Raw genomic sequence first — 14,601 nt, 5'->3', positions numbered from 1 at the left:
TGCTCTTCCCATCAACACTTAGACTGCCACCTTGTCGTCGAACTGGAAATTTAGAGAAGAGCCAGTCCCTGACTCAGGTGGCGTATGGGCTGACAGGAAAGACAGGTCGATAAATGTCAATGCAGCAACAAGGGCTCCCAAGATCCAACAGTGAGATGGAGGGGAAATGACAGAGTTTTCCAAACGTGAGAGGTTGGTGTTTTAGAACAAAAACATTTATACTAATCCCGAACTGAGCAAATAAGCAGATGCTTGAGAGAACATGAGGGTGATTAACCCTGCCTCAGAATGGCTGAACTTTGCACAGGGACATTCAGCAGAGACAGTCTCCGGCAGTCACCTGCTGCTGGTGAGCTCTGGCCAGAGGAAGTCCCCACACAAGTGGTTTATCGGTACGAATGGACAGGGGCCCCAAAGCCCTAAGAACCAGTCCCTGCCTCCAAGGGGCTTTTCGTCTGATGGGAGTAACAGGATGGCAATTGGCACGCAACAGGATGGGAGTGACATCAGAGGGATGTCACTCAGTGCCTGGATGATAGCACGGAGAACCCCCAGAGATGGTTCCCAAACTGAGTTTCTAAAATGAGCCTGAGTTGGAAGTAGGTGGATGGGGGGAGAGGTACAAGTGGGGTGGGCACAGGAGTCATTGTTAGGTGGGTCAGGGTCCCACCTGCCTGGGTACCACTGTCTGCGATGGAAACCAACTGTGCATAGTAAAGCTGAATAATGATGGGGCCACGGGGCCAGGCCCGTGTCCAGTGAATGAGGCTGACGCCTTCCTGGGTGTAAGAGGCTGGCCGGTGTAGCCTGTGCAGAGCAGCGAGGGTCAAATTTTAAAAGGGAAACCTCACTGAAAAAGCAGCTGGGTTTTCACCAGCATTCTAACTCAGACTTTCCTAAGTTCAAGCGGTGTTCCTTTTGAAATTCTTTTTCCCCTTCATCAAATAAGAGTCAAAAATAAGAAGAAAGGGGCTGGTGAGGTGGCCCTATCGGGAAAGTTCCTGTCATGTAAGCGTGAGGACCTGAGTTCAAATCCCCAGTGTTCATATAAAGAAAACTGGGTATGGCAGTGTGTTTCCAGAACCCCAGAGCTGGGAGAGTGTCTGGAAACAAATGGATTCTGTTACCAGAACCCCAGGCTCAATGAGAGACCTTGTCTCAAAAAACAAAGTGGAGAGTGATTAAAAAGGACACTCAACATTGGCCTTTGGTTTCCACATGCGTACATACACATATGTTCCCACATGTACATGTGCACAACACTTGAGTGAGGCACACAGTATAAAACACACACACACACACACACACACACACACAAACTTATTTTAAGAAAAAAAAATTATCTGGCATCCATTAGGGCCTCAGGAAAAAAAATCCAATCAAGTAATCATATTTTACAAAATTGTTAAGGAAGTCTTTGGACCACAGGAATTCAACAGATGTGGTACAAGAAAAGAAAGGCCACCAACTAGTTTCTGACTGCTTTTAACCAAGAACACTGCAAATAACGCAGGCCAGTCATAAACCAACACTTTCGTTGAGTCTGTGGTAGGTGTCATGGAGTCTTGTGAGAGCCAGGGAAAACCATAGATGCCCTGCCATGAAGAACGGACACTTACAGGACTCTGCTCAGAGTTCAGATTCCCAGCACTCACGGGAAAAAAACCAGGCATGACAACACACACCTGTAATGCCTACACTGGAGAGTAGAAGCCAGAAGAGTCCTTGGGCCTTGCTGGCTAGCCATCCTTGCCAGTCAGTGAGCTTCAACTTCAGTGAAAGACCCTGTATCAAAGCACAAAGTTGAGAGAGATAGAGGAAGACATGGGACACTGATCTCTGCCTTCCACACACATGAGGACACATGTACACATGTACAAACATGTATACGTACGCAGGTTGAAATCATGGAGGTCAGAGGCAATTAGCAGTTTGTCAACTGCTACAAGCAAAGGATTGTCCATTATCTACCTGGTGAACGTATCTTTCAGGAAACAGGTTTTTAAAAATTGCATTTTAAGATGAAGCACAACTAAGAGAATTTATCACTAGAAGATCTACCCTCAGAGGAAGGCTAAAGAAGGTTCTCCAATGAGAAGTTAAATGATGACAGATAAACTTCAGAAAACAAAGACCACAGAATAGGTATAACATAGCAGGCTGTCCCTCACAGAATGGGGAAAACAGGCTGTCCCTTTGCATGCTTGACAGCTAAAGCAAGGCCTAAAATGTCATCAGCTTTGATTACTGTACTTGGGGGGAAGGCTGGAGACAGTTACATTCTGAAGGAGGGAAAAGGACCAACATGGAAGATTTCTGCATGTCACTCAAAGTGGCAAGACAGCCACATTCGTACACCAAGATAAACTATGTGTGCATGTTTATGAAACTACGAGGAACATGACATAAACATTTTAATAAATCAAAAACGGACTGTGTGATGGCTCAGCTGTTAGGGGCACTGGCTGCTTCTGCAGAGGAACAGGGTTTGGTTCCCAGCACCCACATGGCAGCTCACAACCACCTGTAGTCTGATGCCCTCCTCTGGCCTGTGCAGACTCCCACATATATGCACACATATTAGATAAAGGAAGAACAGCAAGAAGGGGACAGAAGGGCAGGGAAGGGAGCGGCAGAGGATTAATAAAGTGCAGATGAAGGTGCTGTCGTAGACACTATTGATTTTTCTGCTGATAAAAACACTACTAATAAAAGAAAAATGTCATAACAGTTTGAACAGTTCTATGACCACAAAAATGGAATATATAATTTTAAATTTCCTGGCCCAGATGGTTTTAGTAGAGAACTCTTCTAAACATTTACAAACAAATAACGATAACTCTTCACAATTTCTTCTAGAAAGTAAAAGCTTGACACGCAGCCCAGTTCACTTACTTCTGGGGATGGTGTTACTGTCACAGACAAGACTGCACGGAAGGGCTGGTGTCCTAGACACAGAAACCTTCGACAAGTCAAATCCAGCATTCTATAAAAAAATACTTATATACCCCTGATCTATTATCTTTGTTCTTAATCAACTTCCACTTTTCTTTACTTAACAACAATTCTTCTTTACTTAATTAATCCCAACTTTTTTTCATTTAAAGAAAGAAAAATGGCCCAGCAAGATGACTCAGCAGATATGATCACCTGAGTTCAATTAGCAGGACTCAAGATGGTGAAAGGAGAAAACTGTCAGGAGTTTGCCTTTGACCTCCACTGGTTTAAACACATACACACACACACACACATTAATTATTTTTCTATGCTATGATGAAACACTATGACGGAGGCAATTTTTATAAGAAGGAATTTATTGTGGCTTATGGTTCCAGAGAGATAAAAATCCATCGTGACTTGGAAGCCTGGCAGCCAGAGCAGGAAGCAGAGAACTCACGTCCTCATCTGAAAGCACAGAGAGAGCTACCCAGAAGTGGTGAAGGATTTAAATTTTCAAAATGCATCCCCAACTAATGACGTATTACCTCAAGCAAGACCCCACCTCCTAAGCCTCACCAAGCCGCAACACCACCTAGGGACCAAATATTCAGCACTCAAACATCGAAGCCTATGCGGACATTCCCATCCTAACTACTGCTGTAAGTATAATTTTAAAGTTTAGGGAAAAAACCCCACACAGAACCAACTAGGGGCGGAGCTCAGTGGCAGAATATTTGCCTAACTCATGAGTTCATTACAAAACAAATAAAACAACCCACACAACGAAAGACACCTAGTAACTACACAAATGCAGAAACAAAGCATGTTCACGGTTTGGTATAATGACATGCTCCTCCTTAAACTGGCCTGCAGATGTGAGACATTTCCTGCTAAGAACTAATATGAGCATGGACAAATTTACTCAAACACTTGCAGGGAAAGACAAAAGATTTAGAATAACTGATATTTTTTTTTTCTTGGACAAAGGAGCAGGAGAAATGAGTATATGAACAACTTGACTGTAGCAGTTGAGCTATGATATTGCAGAGAGAGACAGATGCTTACATGTCTATTCTACACGCTGCCACTCGTGTGTGCATATATGCTTGGATGAAGCCTGAACAATCTCTGTGCATGAACTGAGCCTCACCTGCTGGTTTTGATAGCATGGACTGGTTTTACCTGCATTTGGTTAGATCGCCATGGGGCAAACTGGATAAAAGATACTAGATCCCCCTGTGTATATTTTGTTTATTTATTTGCAAATTCCTGTTCATCTATAACTCTTTCACACTAAGGTAATGGTTTACAAGTCCTTCAGGAAGTTAATAAAGTTTAAAGACATAGCCCTGTTTTCACCCAAGCCTGTTCTACCGTGCCTGGGTGGGCCCCAGAATCCTGCATAAGTTCAAGCTCTCAGACTCTGATGCAAGAATATGGTGCCACCCTCTTAGGACATCAGCTCGGAGGCTCAGCAGCTAGCCAAAGCCAAGAATGGAGCAGGCAAGGAGAGATGGCCCCGCCCAGGCCAAGCAGGCCTAGTCTCAGGCTGGGTGGGAACCAGTCACCTCTTACTTTAACAGGCTCCCAGGGGATTCTGATGCCCTTGACAGTGAACAGATTGGGCCCCACCTTACAAATCCTGATCTGTGTCTGAGCAGGCATGCCCATTTTCATTTCCTTAAATCCTGAGATGTAAAAGAAAACCAGACTGTGGGAAGCTCGAATATTTTGGCAAGATATTTGTATTGAGTTTCTTATCAAGATAATTTTGTATACCCTCTGGATTTAAAAAAAAAAAAAACCCAAAACAAAATAATACTTGTATATTCTGGTGGAAGGAGCCGCCATGGGAGTCTTTCCGTATTTTTCTAGTAATATTACTAATGCTAAAACCAATTTTGCAACAATTCCTTTAGAATTGCCTCAGAGCTGCTTTATGAACCTCAGGAGGAAACTGGCCCCATTTTACATGTAAATTGTATAATCTTGTGAATTTATGCTTATAAAAATGCTCATCTGTAGCTTGAGGAGCTCCTGGCAAGATCTTTAAGTAGAGAAAAATGTATTTGATTTCTGCAGGTGTGGCCTTCCTTTCTAGAGTCTGGGATGGCTCTGCCATGTGGCTCTGCCCACTTCCTCTTCTTGGGCAAATAGCTTCCCATCCCATGTTTTACAATGACATCTGCCTTCGGGAAGCTTTCTTTAAAAAGGAAAAAAGCCGGTCTCTGTCGTATTTTTTAGTATGCACTTTGGTTTAACCGTCTCTACCCAAACCTTGGCTGTGCTTTCATCTTCATGGGGGAGGGATGTCTTCTTTAGAGGTGTGCCCAGCTGGAACCTTCAGCGACCCGGAGAGCCGGCAAAGGCTTGACCTCAGAGTGAACGGATTAGTGGGTCTTGAGAGCAGACCTCTTATAGAGGCCACTTCGGTACCAGCTCCAGGATGTGCTCTCCTCACCACGTGCTGTTTTGTATCGCCTTAGGACTCGGCACACGCGGCCCTGACGCCGTGCAGCTCATCCACTTTGGGCATCCCAGCTTCCAGAACTGTGAGTTGGACAGACCTCTCCTCTATGTAAGTCATTCAGTCCAAAGCATCTGGTGATAGCAAAGGAAAATAGGCCGCACCGGTGTGCGTTCTCCTGCTCCCTGCCGCCTGCTTCCTGAGGCGGGTGCACTACCCCTAGCTTTGGCGCTCAGCCGGCGGGGTCTGTCAGCTGCTGTGAGGGACAGTTTCAGACACAAACTCCTCGGCTCTCTGTTGCAGCTGAAACATGGGAGTAAGAGCTAGGCAACCCTTATAATTCATTATCAATTTAATCCTATCCTATAAATTTAAAAGAAAATGGAATTATGGTTCTTGAAAGTTAAGCCAATAGGGTGCAAAGAAACATCCCAAATCAGGAAACTGGTCAGTGGCGTGTGGCCGGGTCGATTTTTCTCAGAACCTCCATGCTAACAGTCATTAGCTTCAGCGCTTACTTCCTGCCCGGCTCTGAGCTCCCTCCGCTCCCTCCACCACCACCACATTAAGTCTTGAAGAAAATGGAAGAGGAAGTCATTCTACTCACTTCCAGAACAGGAAACTAAGACTTATCCAAGACAAGCACTGTCTGACCCCTGCCTCAGAGCTGTCCCTCTCTAACATGACCAACTTTCCAGGTCTCCCAGGCTGGCCTAGTTTGTGAAATCCAGATCAAGCAGGTACGCAAAGAGCCCAGGCAGCCTCCACCGACACTGTCCACTTCTTTTCCCTCCTAACTGACTGTTTCTTTTAAAGGTGCAGACTGAGAGCAGATTCTTGCTTAATGGACCAAAAACCCCCTTTCAGCCTAATTAAGGAGGTGAGGTCTTTCTCCCTGCTAATCCAAGTTGCATGTTGACTACTATCAGGGCAAGAAATTCGTAACCAATTATTCATTTATATTTATTTATGCACATAATAATTTGCTTATTCAACCCCAAAGCACCTGGTTGAAGAGCAAACGTAGGCGAACCAATAAAGTATTGTGCAGTTAAAAATAACACTTGTTTGACTTGCTTAATTAGTGGTTTTCTTTTATTTTCTCTTTCTTAAAAAAAAAACAAAACTGACCAGTCTAACCAAAATAGCACAGCTGCCTTTTTTCTGGGAATCATGACAAGCAAGATGGTTGGCATTAGCCTGGGGGCTGCCTGGCCCTACTCCAGAAGGCCTGCCTCTGGCAGGGGTGACCAACCTATAGCTGTTCTTGCGGTGGGAGTGGGTATGTGTCACTCGCAATCGCATGGTGAGGCCCAGGCTCCAAGCTAGATGGGGGTGCACCTTGTAAAAATAGCACTGTGTTTCTGTTAATAAGTAACAGTCAAGTCCAGTATTAATTAGTACATTCAAGACTGTTTATTGAGCACATGCTCGGCCAGGCATCCAGCTGACAAATCCAGCTGCCAGGCATCCAGACTCTTGTAAGTCTGGAGAAAAACACTGGATGTGAATCTGAGGCAGGAAACTGTAGGCGCTTCTCCTCTTTGGGTTAGTTGTATCTTTAATGTCTCAGGAGTTTGAAGTGAGTCTGTGACTTTTGGAAGATGGAGGAAGGGGTCATCACTGGGCTGGCCTACGGAGGCCATAAGGGGCAGGGTGAGCTTGGGGGCAGGGTCTATGGGCATTGAAGTCTTGGGGACTCAGTTCCAGGTCTTGCTTGCAATTAATGACCATGCCATCTGGAACAAGTCATGCCCACCTTGAGCCTGCTTCTTTGATAAAAGAGGTCATGGTGAAGGTCAGCGGGAAGTTTGTCAGCAGTGAAGTTGTCTGTCAGTGAACAGTGATAGCCCCCGTTTATGAGAAATGAACTTATGGATGCTCGTGGGGGGTGGGGGTCGGGGATTCCTGATGAAAGCCTAACATCCCTGCATCAGCAGACGGGATCTGGACACCTGCATGACTGATGGGACCTGCTGTGCACCACTAGACACTGGGCGTCTAAAACAGCCCATGCCTTGGTGCCAGCCCCACTCCCTAGCAAGGCAGCTGCTGTCCTGACCCCACACCTCTCCTTTGCCTGGCCATGGAAGTGTCAGGAAGCTCCATGGGAAAGGGTGACCACCTGCTCTGGCAATGACTGTGGTGACTCACAAAATCCGAGAGGTGCAGGGAGAGTTACTGAGGGTTTACAGCTCCTGGGTATTTGGTTTAGGCAGCTCCCCCTGGGCTAGCAGCTCCCCCTGAGCTAATGGCCTCTGGAATGGCTGCTCTTCCTGGTTTGGCAGCCCCGCTAATGCCATAGAGAAGCTATAGGTTCCATATTACAAATGGAGGGTGCTGGAATTGCTTGCCAACCTCTCATGCCAATTGTGTTAGGGCCTTGTCACTTTCACTTAGATTATCGCAGCGGCTCTCAGAAGGTATCTGTATCTACAAAGCCAATCCCCACTCAGGCCAAACCTACCTTTTGGGGACAGAAGGTGAGTATGTGACCTCACTTTTCTGTTATTTGAAATAAGCCCCAGTTTCTTGACCTTTAACCAGGGGCCTTCTGTTTTCCTACCAACATTCATGGATCCCTTTTGATTCAATAATTTTATAGCATCCCGCTGGCCAAAAGAATTATTTAACCTTCTTGTTCTTTAGTAGCTAAGTCCAACAATGAGTACTCATGTTCCAACAACTTAGTGGACATTTAAGAGTGCATGTTTCATGGCTATTGCTACAAGGAGACAGCATAGATGTCCAACAAGAGCTTAATGGATAAATAAAATGTAATGCTACACACACACAGAGGAGGCACATACTATTGGACATACAAGATTGGAAGTAGTTCTCTTAGAAACCAATAGGTGTCACTATATTTTTCAATAAACATTTACAGTATTTGAGAACCCTATGGATTAACTGTGGCACCTGGGAGATCTCAGCACACAGTTTGAGAATCACATCCCCTCACTCTTGTTATAAAAAGGTTGTTTTTAGTTTCCCAAATCTATAGTCTTTCTCCATATCCCTCTGTTTAGTGCAGATTTAGCCTCTGAAGTGCTTATTAGCATGTGAAACCCTCCCTACAGGCACTCAAGCCACCCACCCCTGTTCTTTCCTACAGTTGATTTAAATATATATGCTTGTTAATTATTTGAGAATTTTATGCAATGTGTTTTGATCATATCCACTCCAACTCCCCAAATCCTCCCAGCCCACCCACTTCCTGTCCCTTCCCTGTTTCATGCCCTCTTTTTTTTTTTTTTCTTAATGGCCCTCTAAGTCCAGTGTGTGCCCCTCTACTCATGAGTATGGGGCTATGTACTGGAGTGTGGTCAACCTACAGGGGCCAAAGTCTTAAAAAAGACTCACCCTCCCTTTCTCAGAAGTCATCAGCTGCCAATAATTTCTCAGCTGTGGAGAGGAGTCACACGTCTCTCCCAAATCCATGATGGAATGGTGACAGGCTTGATCTTGTACAGGCCTTGTACAGGCCATAGTGGTGTGTGTTCACGACCACAGCAGTCCTGTTGTGTCCATGAGACATTATTCCTTTCTAGTCCTCCCTGACCTTTGCCTTTGAGAGTCTTTCTGCCACCTCTTCCTTGGTAGACCCTGAGACTTGAGTGGGCGAGGGTGACAGATATCTCACTTGTGGCTGAGCACTCCACTGACATTCTCTACTCTTTGACCAGTTGTGAATTCCTGTGTTAATCACTATCCACAGCACGAAATTGCTCTGATAAGGTCTAAAAGCTGCACTAATCTGTAGATAGAGAGATACAAGCTTAGAGGGCAGTTTAAAACTACTCCCTTTAGCAGAATGATAGCAGATTGTTCACACCCCTGGACCCTGTGAGTTCCCAAGCCAGGGGTTCTTGGCTAGAGTTACAGTACCAGGTGTGAATTTGAACCTGTCGAGTAGGCCTTCAATCTAATCAGAAAGTGGCTAGTTGTCTCTATAACATCTGTGCTATTGATGCACCCATGGGCATATCTTGCCATGCTGGTCATTATTGTATTTCACAGGGTTTGTGGGTGGAAAACTTAATAAGCCAACCCCTACCCCGCCAGCAACCTGCCTGGCACCTTCATGAGAGCTAACCAGCAGGGAAGAGGTTTCCTGGTTAGCACTGATGTCATTTCTCCATATCCTACGACCAGAGTATACAGTGTCTTTACCCATAACTCCTGCCATTCTTAGGCCATCAGAGAATTCCTCTGTAGATTGCTGTCATACCGCATCTTCACCAGTTGGCTCCTCACTGCCCTGCAAGTTCTTGGACGACAGAGCCTTGCCTTATTTTTCTTCTGGAATCTCCAAGTAGAGTGCAAGTCTATAGAGGAAGTATGAAGATGGTTTGAGGAGGTCTTTCAGGAAACCATGTTGTCTCTCTGATGCCCACATTCCTGTGACTTGGGGACCTGAAGAAGACTTGATACTGCTGAAGAAAAGAAATCTTCACTCAACTTTTTCCTACATTGCTGAAGCCACATAGTTCCGGCCATTCTGTTGTACAAGCAATAGCTATTTGGGACACCCTTTCTACTGCCCCTTGACTGCCTTCATAGCTTGTGTATCCCGTCTTGGTGGCCAGTACAGAGAGTTAGTCTTAGATCTAGACAGACAAGGTGTCACTGTGGGGAGTTGGATGTACAGAACCGTCAAATCCTCTTTGCCCTCTAACCGAGGCTTCTGCAAAAATAGCTCCGCCAGTTTCCTTGCTGTGGTCAGGCTGAAGTGTGTTGCCCAGAGGTCTCCTTAGGCACCAGTTTGTCATCCAGTGCAGAGACAGCTAATCAGTTCCCTGCATGATGGCCTCAGCTGCAGGAAGCTTTGTCACCTGAAAGCCAGCATCCACTGGTAGAGTATGTGACTGACCATTTCATCCTGTCTGGAGATGACCCTGACAGCTCCTGTCTTCTATCACAGACAAGAATCCCTTGCAAACATGCTGTACCCCAAGCCCATCTCACTGTCAGTCAGGAATCCAGCTTGCAAGACCCGTTCTAAACAGCTCCATAGCTATGAGCAAGGACAGCCACCACCATCTTGAGCCTAGGAGCCAGGACTGTATAGTGTGATGAGTCAGGAAACAGTGCTGTCTCCTTCTCCAGTTTTCTGTCCCCACTGCCCCATCCTCAAGATATCCCTAATGGTTCTTACCAAGTAGAGTATACCTTTCCTTTGTGTTTCCCCTCTGCTCCCCACCAGGCCATAGTCAAATACAACCTCCTCCAAAAAGACTTCTGAGCTTTCACAGCTGGATGCCATGCTCCATCCCTGCTCAGTTTTGGGAGTACTATCACTTCCTACCCAAATTTTGGATGCACCTTGAACAGGGTCTTAGGGTTTTTTATTGCTGAGAAAGGTCACCATGACCATGGCAACTCTTACAAAGAAAATTTAATTGGGGCTGGCTTATGGTTCAAAGGTCCATTACCATCCTGGCAGGAAGCATGACAGCACACAGACAGACATGGTGGTGGAGAAGGAGCTGAGAGTGCTACATTTTGATCCATAGGGACAGACTGTGTGCCACACTAGGCGTAACTTGAGCATGTGAGACTTCAAAGCCTGCTTCCACAGTGTACATCTTCCAACGAGACCACAGAGCCACGCCTATTCTGATATTGCCACTCCCTATGGACCAAGCATTCAAACACAGGAGTCTATGGGGGAGGCATTCCTATTCAAACCACCACAGACTATGTCTGTGTTTTCCTTCCAAATCAGATGATAACTTTCTGTGCTCCAAGAGACAGGAATGAAACTCTCTTGTGGGGAAGAATGGTGGCCTCTACCACCACTGTCACCTCAGTGCTACCCACAGACAGACATCAATGTTGAGTAGACAATCCTAATGAGCCAGTGGGGAGCACTTATGGAGATAAGACAGCGACCCCTCTGTCTTGTACCATTGTAAGATCTGGGCACAAACCCTGAAGAGTCAAAGAGAGGTCACAAAGTGGGTGTCCTTCCCCAGGATGGGCAGAGAATTGATGGTAGAGAGAACTGCTTTCGGAGCTGTTTGGAGACACTGGGCAAACCCTTCAGATCTAGCCACTGTCTCTATGTCTGGATGAAGGCAAGTTTTCACCTGTCTTGAGAACATTCCTTTTATTTATTTATTTTTTATTTTCAAGACAGGGTTTCTCTGTATATCCTTGGCTGTCTCGGACTTACTTTGTAGACCAGGCTAGCTTCGAACTGACAGAGATCTGCCTGCCTCTGCCTCCCTGAGTGCTGGGATTACAGGCATGTACCACCATGCCCGGCTATTTCTGCTGACTGCTAGGAATATGCATATTGGTCTCTAGGTAGGCTTCTAAGCAATAGGGACAATGAGGGGGATCATTGGAGTTTGGGGTCCCATGTGAAGCCACCCTTAAAAAGGCCAGAGAACCATGGATCCACCAGGAAAGGCTCCAAGAAGCAGAAGCCCCATTATGATTTGCCCTGTGCTGTCTCAGACTCACAGCACATTCTGCATACTTTCCTAAGCAGCCCAGCCCACCCCTGCGCACAGAAACACGGGTGGGGCTCGCTGTGTGAGACAAGGGCTGCTGCAGTGGTTCGGTTCGGCAAGTATATAGTGTCTAGGCACCCCAGGGGGCTGCCTGTGTTTCCAAAGAGGCCTCAAGCGTGTCTGCCAGGAGTCACAGGTCCAGGCAATGATGTGCTTCTGCGTGTATGACTCAAGTGCGGCTGCCCTCCACGGTCTCTGGAGGTAGGCAGGAAGAGAGGCTCCCTGGCTCCAGCCCTCAGAGTCTTCATCTGAAAGATAAAGCACCTCCCCCCAGTCCTGGTGAGTTATGGCTGTATTAAGTTACAGTAAATCTTCTCCAAAAGCAGAGATGGCTACAGGAGAGAACTGGGCAGCAAGGGAAAAAAATATCTAAAACAAAACCTATAACGATAAACCTGGCTTCTCTATCGCGTATACCCGCCCATTTAATTTATTCAGTTAATAAAATGTGCTCCCCAGAGGGGGACAGGCAGAGGTAAGCTGCAGGCCAATGCGCCTGCGCGAGCGGGCATGCATGTGTATCTCATAACAATAAAAAAAAAAAAGAGTAATTAAGAGACGTATTGAAGTGTGTAGAAATCCTGAAGGACACCGAAGATTCCAATTCAAGTTACTGTCCTTGGCGCAAATTTAATTCAATCGGGAATAAATAAATAAAACTAAAGAAAAAGAAAACAAAAACAAATTCAGAACAGATGTTAGGCAAGAGATTTTTTTTTCACAGTAAGAATCATAAACCTGAAAAACAGCCTATAAGGCAAAGTTGTTGATGCCAACAGCATCAAGCTACTAAATAAATAGTTGGATGGTACCACAGGGACAAAGAAACATTAAAATAGTCATTTGGCTGTCCCTGAATATTTTTGCCTACATGTTATGCCCAGGCATATGTATTCTTGGATACTGCAGGGAGACGGAGAGAGAGAGGTGTCCACCCTTCCTCTTATATAGATAATATAGAATATGCACTTACTTGAAAGCATATCACAAAAATCACCTGCCACACAGACTCAGAATACAAATATAGAATTTGGTAAGAGCATTGTCACTTCTGCCAAAGACAATGAGAAGAACCCAGGACCAGGGAGGGATGAGCTGGGTGTTGGAAAGCCCAGACTTGTGACAAGAAAGGGAAATTTTAATAAGAGATTCAGACACAACTGGGTAGAAACGAGGACAGGGGAAAACATTTAGGCACATGTAATAATATTTTTAAAATGGAAGGAAGCTTCAAAATGATCATGTATACACGCAGGCACAAACACACACATATCGTAGCCAAGAAAGTGAGTGAAAAGAGAAGACAGAACTGGGTGGGAGGCATGATCTCCCAAGAACACTCCTCACTCAGGAGGGTGTGCTAGGGCAGGGATTCTCTGGAGACACAAAACTGAGAGGACCCACATACCCACACACAGGGTCTCAAGGACCTAGCTTGAGCAGCTGTGGAAGGGCTCCTATTGTCTATGGTCTGCCCCAAGATGCCAACTGACGCCTTTGAAACTCAGACCAGGGGAGCAGAGAAATCACCTTTGGACTCCTCGCTCCTTGATGGTCTTGTCTCAGGGCTCTGAGTGAGCTTTAAGTCCCACATCGTTGGACCTGTGATACATGCAGGTGCTCAGTATATCTTAAAGGTGACCAAATGGCCGAAAGATACTTCTCGCCTAAGAATAGCTGGGTCAAGACTGGATAATGGCTTCTAATCCTGTGTTCTTTCGGGTGCCCTAAGATGACCCCAGAGAGGTAGGCTGCAGGCACGGACAACACTCTAAGAGCAGGACGTGAGGTGGCAGACCAGGAAGGTCCTAATCAATGCCCTGTGTGAACGGAGCCCACCAGTCCCACAAATACACCTTTTCTTTATTCATCCTTCAGATCCCAAGATGGTCTTTCATAGTACACACCAGTTTTGTTCTTCAGTGGGCTAGCTCCTGGAAAGGACAATTATGCCTCTACCTCTAAGCTTTGATCTTAAAAGGAATGTCTCCCTGTTCTTTTCACCTTTTAGAAAATATCAGTTACCCAAATTAGCGAAGTAAGATCTTTCTAAGGCTTGAGGTTTCCTTGGGGATAAATTTGTCATGAAAAAGTACATGCCAAGATTCAATTCATTTAGTCACTCAGCAAATACTTAACAAGCACCTGTGTGTGTCAGATACTGCTCCAGGTGCTTGGGATAACAGAGTGGGTAAGAGAACGCTTGTTGTGGAGTTAGATCTTATCAGGAGAACGTGACGGTGAACGGACAATTATATTGCCTGTCGCAGAGGCAAATATCCCAAGGCTCAGAGATCCTGGTGAGTGTCAGGAGATAAAGTGGAGTAAGAGAATTTTGGTTGAATAAAGAGATTCATATATGGTGGCTAGGCTTTTTAAAAAAATGTTTAGGTTAGCATACAAAGCAATGGCTTCATCTTGGCGTCTTCAAACATACAGTTTGTTCTCATTCATTCTCTTCCTTGACTGCCCTGCTCAGACCCCTCCTGCTCTCTAGCTGGTCCCTTTACTTCTCCATTAATCCCGTCTATTGGTTTCCTATCACATGTATTCCATCACTGTCGGTATCTCCTACTTCTCTATAGATTTTTTTCTTCCTTTCTTGAGCTCTTCTTTCTAGTTTCATCACACACACACACACACACACACACACACACACACACACACACACAC

The 14,601-nt window shown here is 45.6% G+C and overlaps 1 protein-coding gene across 1 annotated transcript in view; it reads right to left on the bottom strand.

The window, feature by feature from the left end:
- Window positions 1-14,601, bottom strand: part of Tbxas1 (thromboxane A synthase 1) — a 155,460-nt gene that overhangs the window by 104,305 nt on the left and 36,554 nt on the right.

The sequence above is a fragment of the Psammomys obesus genome, unplaced genomic scaffold, assembly GCF_907164565.1.
Source record: "Psammomys obesus unplaced genomic scaffold, mPsaObe1.curated_primary_1811, whole genome shotgun sequence".
Classification (NCBI taxonomy): domain Eukaryota; kingdom Metazoa; phylum Chordata; class Mammalia; order Rodentia; family Muridae; genus Psammomys; species Psammomys obesus.
This window is presented reverse-complemented; position numbering and strand designations above follow the sequence as displayed.